At 47.8% G+C, this 6,000-nt stretch overlaps 1 protein-coding gene across 2 annotated transcripts in view; it reads right to left on the reverse strand.

Moving 5' to 3' along the window:
• Window positions 1-5,030, reverse strand: part of SETBP1 (SET binding protein 1) — a 266,550-nt gene extending 261,520 nt beyond the window's left edge. Inside the window, exon 1 of one of the 2 annotated variants that reach the window (XM_053969032.1) lies at window positions 4,997-5,030. The gene's annotated coding sequence lies outside the window, so the exon portion shown is untranslated. Of the gene's footprint in view, window positions 1-4,866; window positions 4,916-4,996 lie in introns of those variants that run through there. The other variant, XM_053969033.1, reaches the window with a different exon arrangement.
• Between the last annotated feature and the right edge of the window lie 970 nt (window positions 5,031-6,000).

Here is a 6,000-nt window from a genome sequence, read left to right on the forward strand (position 1 = left end):
CCTCCAAAGTAAATTCAGCTCCAAAAGGGCAAAATAGCTCCTAACTCTGCTCTCTCTCAAGAGCTGATAAATATAAATTAGCTACTTCCTTCACTCATTTCCTCAGCTCTGAAAGATTCTCTGACTGCTTTTATTCAATTTAAGAAATTATTTTGTCTTCCTTTATTCCCCCACCTGTTTATTCCCTTAACTTTGTACTCGCTACAGCCAATCAAATGTGAATTCACAATCCACGTGCCTGTTGCAGAACTGTGCCTTGGTCCCAGCATCCAAGAGACCTCTAAACAGGTCCAAAAATGCATTGAACTTTTGAAGGCACATCAGGTGAAGCCTTCTCATTGGGAGAAGAAAGAAACAGTCTCCAGGTATTGCTAACTACATGCACTTGCAAACTGATTTCATGTCTATATCAGAAGGAAAAAGGAGTCCCAATATTGAATGTTTGCAAATCACTTTCAGATCTGACAGCTCCCCCCAGGCTCAAACACTGAGTTGAGGGATTTTGAAGTCCATCTTTAATCAAGGTGACAATTCCCTAAAAGTGTAAGTCATTTTATTTCCTCAGCAAGAATAATGGGAAAGAGAGCTTTTTTTCTATCAAGCTGGAAAGAGGGAAAGTAATGAGAACAGAACCAACAATAGAAGCAAAACCAGTCCCAGTAGAAACCACAAGCCCTGCAGCAACACTGGGAACCTTCTCTGCTAAGGTTCTCCCACAGAGTCTCACCTTCCTTGCTTTGGACTAGCTCTAAACTTTGGATTTATGCTGCCTTAAGGTTTCCTGGACTCCCAGCAACAGAGAAGGCTAGATCTTACCATGGGTTTCCTCTGTCTGCTTACTATTTTATAGGTCACCTATATTATGAAAATATTCCTCCCTGTGAGGGTGGTGAGGCCCTGGCACAGGTTTCACAGAGCAGCTGTGACTGTCCCATCCCTGGGAGAGTTCAAGGCCAGATTTGACAGTGCTTGGAGCAACCTGGGGTAGTGGAAAGTGTCCCTGCCCATTGTCCCTGCCCATGGCAGGGGGTGGAATGAGATGATGCTTAAAGTCCCTTCCAACACAAATCACTCTGTGATTCTATGATTTTTACACTCAGATTTGCTGCCCTCATCTCATCACCAGAAGCATACTTGAACACAGCACTTACAAATCTAAAACCTTGCCTGCATGCTTATGGTAGGCAAAAATGGTGCTGCATTTTCTGAACACAGCTTAAAGTCTGTCCCTCCATGCTTCATGGAATGCATTTTGGCAGTTATTAATTCTGCCTTTCAACATTGTCTCAGACCCACAGATCACAGATACTCCAGAGATGGGTGGTTAATGGGGAGCAAGGAAAACCACCTAGGCATATGGTTAAACAAACCAGTCATCAGTTCACTGGGACATCTTTCATTTCCATCACAGCAATCTGTTGGATCCCAGACCTGTTTTATGTGGTTCATTAGACAATAGCCTTTCTTGCTACTAGTTAGGTCAAGAGTCAAAATTGCTGTGTAATTGCAAGTCTCAGGGCACAAGGCAAGATTTTTTCAGTCCTGGAGGGTGTTGTCCAAAGGGGAAAGAAAACAGAAGGGAAAGATTATGTGTGAGCAATTGAGCCCTACTGAGAGGGGAAAAAAGTCACCGAAACTGGGATTAGGCAAATCTGGTAATGGAAAACAAGAGTCCTGTTGGTAAATTGGCACTTGCACCTAAGAGATGTGTGTGGTAGGGAAAAAGAGCTCAAAGGATGGGTCAAAAAGAGCAGAAGAGGAGATTAAGCAGCATCTGAAGCCAAAAATTTATGGTTGCACCTTTTTGAGCATTTAATTCCTTGAGTTAATTAAGCACACAGCAATAGCAGTTGTTAAACAAGAACAGTTCCCAACTTAATCAAAGTACAATATTATTGAAAACAATACAGAGCAATCTCAGTGAAGAAACCAGTATATATCAAATCAAGCTAAATAGCTCAGTTATGATCATTATTAATAATAAATCATGGCCACTGTTTCTTTTGTTTGCCAACAACCAGCATAGTTTATGGCTCTGCACAAACCTAACACACCATTTTATAACATTTCAAAAAGTGCATCCTCCTAAAATGATAATGTGTTAATAATCTGTGCTGGTCTTTTTGGCAGGAATCAAAAAACTCAAACGACTTGAAATAACATCAGCTAAAAATTATTTATTCCCCATCCCTAGCTGCAGAGAAAACAGAGGTTTTCTTGGCTCAGTTACTTCTCAATAGACTTCTGGTTTCAATTAAAACTTTGAGTCTGAGAAGTTAAAAAAAAAAAAAGTTGAAGCCAATAAGAGATGGAAGAGAAGTCTCCATTCACTGAGTGTTTCTGCTTTTGTTTTTTTCCCTATTTTTACATAACCCTTCTGAGCTAAGAGCACAGATTAAAGTACAAGTCCATTGTGTGGATGCTTTTTTTTTTTCTCCTTTCAGCTAAAAAACAAATGGACATGAAAAAAAGTTTATCCTTTGAGTGGAAGGAGCTTCTGATGAGGGGTGTAATCTCAGCAAAGACTGAGGAAGTGCAGAAAGCTGTGCATAAAACAGACACTTGCACATTTTCCCATGAATGTGACCAGTCCCTGGAAATGTTCAAAGCCAGGCTGGATGTCACTTGGAGCAGCCTGGTCTAGGGGAAGGTGTCCCTGCCTTGAGGGAAAATGTGGCTGGAATGAGATGAGCTTTAACATCCCTTCCAAACAAAACATTCTATGATTCTATTATTCCCTGATAAGAATATTTTTTTGCTGTCCACAATATAGGGTCCACTTGTTTCCTCAGGTTCATGCTGTCACTACCTGTCTCTAGGCACCTGATAATACCATTTCTGTAGCCTGCACCAAGTCAATCCTGCATGCAGGGGCTTTCAAACCAGTAGTCCTTCCCATTTGGGCCCATGATATTCCACACAGGACTGGATTTGCCAGCAGCCCTTTCCTCCTTCCATCCACAACAGGAGGCTCAGATGCTCTCCCTGACAGCGGAGCACTGACCAGTTCTATCCTCTCCTCTCCCCGCTCCTCTGCATCCTTTGCCGTGTGACAGACGGATATAGAAGGACACACGGATGGTCCCCCCCCACCCCAGAGTGGGGCCACCGCGGGCCGGTGGCTAATGAAACACCTCTGTACACCGGGGGAACAGCCTGCCAGGCTCCCCTCCCCTCCTCCCTTCAACCTCCTACTCCTCCCAGAGCCCGGCTGGGTTAGCCCGGCTCACGGCAGCCGCGGGGACACCGCCACCCCACGGTACCGGAATGGGTGGGTACTCCCCTCGCATCTCCCCTCGCATCCCCCGTGCTCATCGCCCATGCACCAAGCCCCTCTCGTCACCCCTCCCGAGGCCAGGGGAACCTGCCCACTGGGGGTGTCCGAGTCGGGTGTGCCCTGTCTCCCCCCCGCCTCCCCGGGTTGGGCTCCCGGCGGCCAAGTGCCTTTTGAGCATCAGGCGTCAGGCCCGGGATTATCGGGGCCGTTTATTTGAAGCGGAAACGAATCGGAAATCCTTCTCTCAACTGCCTTTTGGAGACATAAATACAGCAGGCAGGGGCAGCGCGGGGAGCGCCGTGCCCGGCGGGGCGGTGGGATGTTGGGATGCAAACACACGGACACGCTCACGCTGACACACGCACTCACTCACACTGACACACGTTCACACACGGGGGTACAGTAAGGGGTGCGGGGGACCCCAGTTCCCCTTGCCCTCCGGGGAAACCCGGCGAGGAAGGGGTGTGAGTGCGAGTGCGAGTGCCCGGCGCCGGGCAGGAGCCTTGCGCCGGGGCTGGGGTTGACAATAGCCGCCCGAGGCTGCGGGCTGCGTGTTAGCCCCTCTTCCCCAAATCACCCCGCAGCCCGATGGTACCGGCGGTGTTCAGCCTGCCCATAGCTGAACTCCGCTTCCACCCGCTGTAGGGGCACAAGGGGCCACCAGGGTCCCGAGGGCGGCAATCACCGGCTTATTAAGAACCATTTATCCAGCCACCGTGCGTGGATGGGGGTGGTGGCGGAGGGGGTGTCCCTCTTTGCTAATTACTACCTCCTACCCACCCCCCCCCCGTCCTTCCACTTCGTTGTTCCCCAAAATCGCAGCTTTTCGGGGCTGCGTGTCCTTTTCAATGTCAAAAACACGGCGGGGCCACCCCGGGGCAGCGGCGCCCCCCGGTTCACCCACGGAGCGCGGCCGCGGAGCCCCGCGCACACACACGCTCACACTCACGCTCACACACACACACACACACACACAAATCCCCATAAGGTTACAGTGTTGCTCTCTAGCTCCACTTAACCTGCAATTTACGAAGCGGGGGGGTCGTGTCGTCCCCCCCCCCCTCCAGTTTCCACAGGCACACACATAGCAGCCACCTACACATATAAACACATGTAGGCTACCAAAGCGGGGGCCGGGAGAGGGGGTATATGGCGGGGGTGGGGGGAAAATAAATACATTATTCAAACTCCTGAAAAAAAATTCCAGCCTCTTCCCGGTCTTACACACACCACCAGTACCCCCCACCCCACGACAGCCACACACAGACACGCACACATGCTCCTAAACAGGCACAAAGCATGGGGAGAGAAGGGGTTGGAGGGGATGGGGAGGAGGATTCGCATGCAATGCATAGAGGAGAAATATTCCCCCCTCCCCAAAAAAAAAAAAAAAAAAAACCATAAAGCCCTTTTCCGCGCCATTGCAAAGTCGCAACAGAGAGGAGGGAAAAATAAAAGAAAAAAAAAAAACAAAAAAGGGGGACGACATTAACTTTTGCATGCAGAAGGGGGAAAATTATAAAAAAAGAAAAAAAAAGAAAAAAAAAAAAAAAAAAGAAGGGGGGTGAAGGAAAAGGAGAGAGGCGTACAATCCTCCTGCAATTCCGATCATTAAGGCAGACCTTTCCTCGATGCCTCAGAATTTTGGTTCTTTTTTTTTTTTTTTTTTTTTTTTTTTTTTTTTTTTTTTTTTTTTTTTTTTTTTCCGCATTTACTAACCCATATCCCCAAAACGGCAGCGGGGGCTTCTTAGCAGCTTCCTCTTCTTCTTCTTTCTTCCTCCTCCTCCTCCTCCTCCTCCTCCTCCTCCTCCTCCTCCTCGGATTTCCCCTCTTCTTGTCTCTTCTCTTTTAGATCCCGGTTTCAATCCCTCGCCACAGCCCCCAAAGGTGCTTTTGCTTGTGTTGCGGCAAACCCATGGCGGTGTTCATCTGTCAGATGGGGATGAGGGGAGCGCCCGGCCGCGCAGCGCACGCAGAGCGCAGAGGGAGGAGGGAGGGGGGAGGAGGAAGGCACCGGGGAGAGGGAGATGGACGGACAGACAGACGGAGAGACAGCTCGAGAGATAAAAGACAGATAGATCGAGAGGGATAAATAGAGGGAGATAGAGCGAGAAAGGGGGGAAAATGGCGTCTTGGAAAGCCGGAATCCCGGAGTAAATCAAATTAACACGCAACACCCAGAGCAGTCCCGGCTAATTTTAGCAGGATCCAAAATAAAATGAAAAGGAAAAAAGGGGGGTGAGTAGGAGGAGAAGGGGGGGACAGGGGGGCGGGAGGTGAAAAAAAGGAGGAGGGGGTAAGAAGGGAAAAAAAAAAGAGAGACCGAAAAAAAAAAGAAGCCCCTCAATGTACTGGATAAAATCCTGGATTTGAAATCGATGGAGCTGGTCTCCAGCTCTCTCGCTTTTTCTTTTCTTTTCCTTCTTTTAAGAAAAAATTTTGGAGGGGGGCCTCTTTTGCTCTCTGCTTGTTGTTGTTGGTTGGTTAGGAGCCTTTTTGCAGGGGGGAGAGGTTGCGGGGAAGCGTTTTCGGTTTTGCTTTTCCCGGCGAGGAGTTTCGAAAATATTAAAAAAAAAAAAAAAAAAAAAAAAAAAAAAGAAAAAAAAGAAGAAGAAAAAGAAGAAGAAAAAGGGAAAGGAAAAAAAAAAAAAAAAAAACAACCCCGAAGAAAAAAAAGAATAAAAGAAAGAAAAAGAGCAAAGCCCCGCCAGGAGAAAAGGG

This window comes from Vidua chalybeata, chromosome Z (assembly GCF_026979565.1).
Source record: "Vidua chalybeata isolate OUT-0048 chromosome Z, bVidCha1 merged haplotype, whole genome shotgun sequence".
NCBI lineage: Eukaryota > Metazoa > Chordata > Aves > Passeriformes > Viduidae > Vidua > Vidua chalybeata.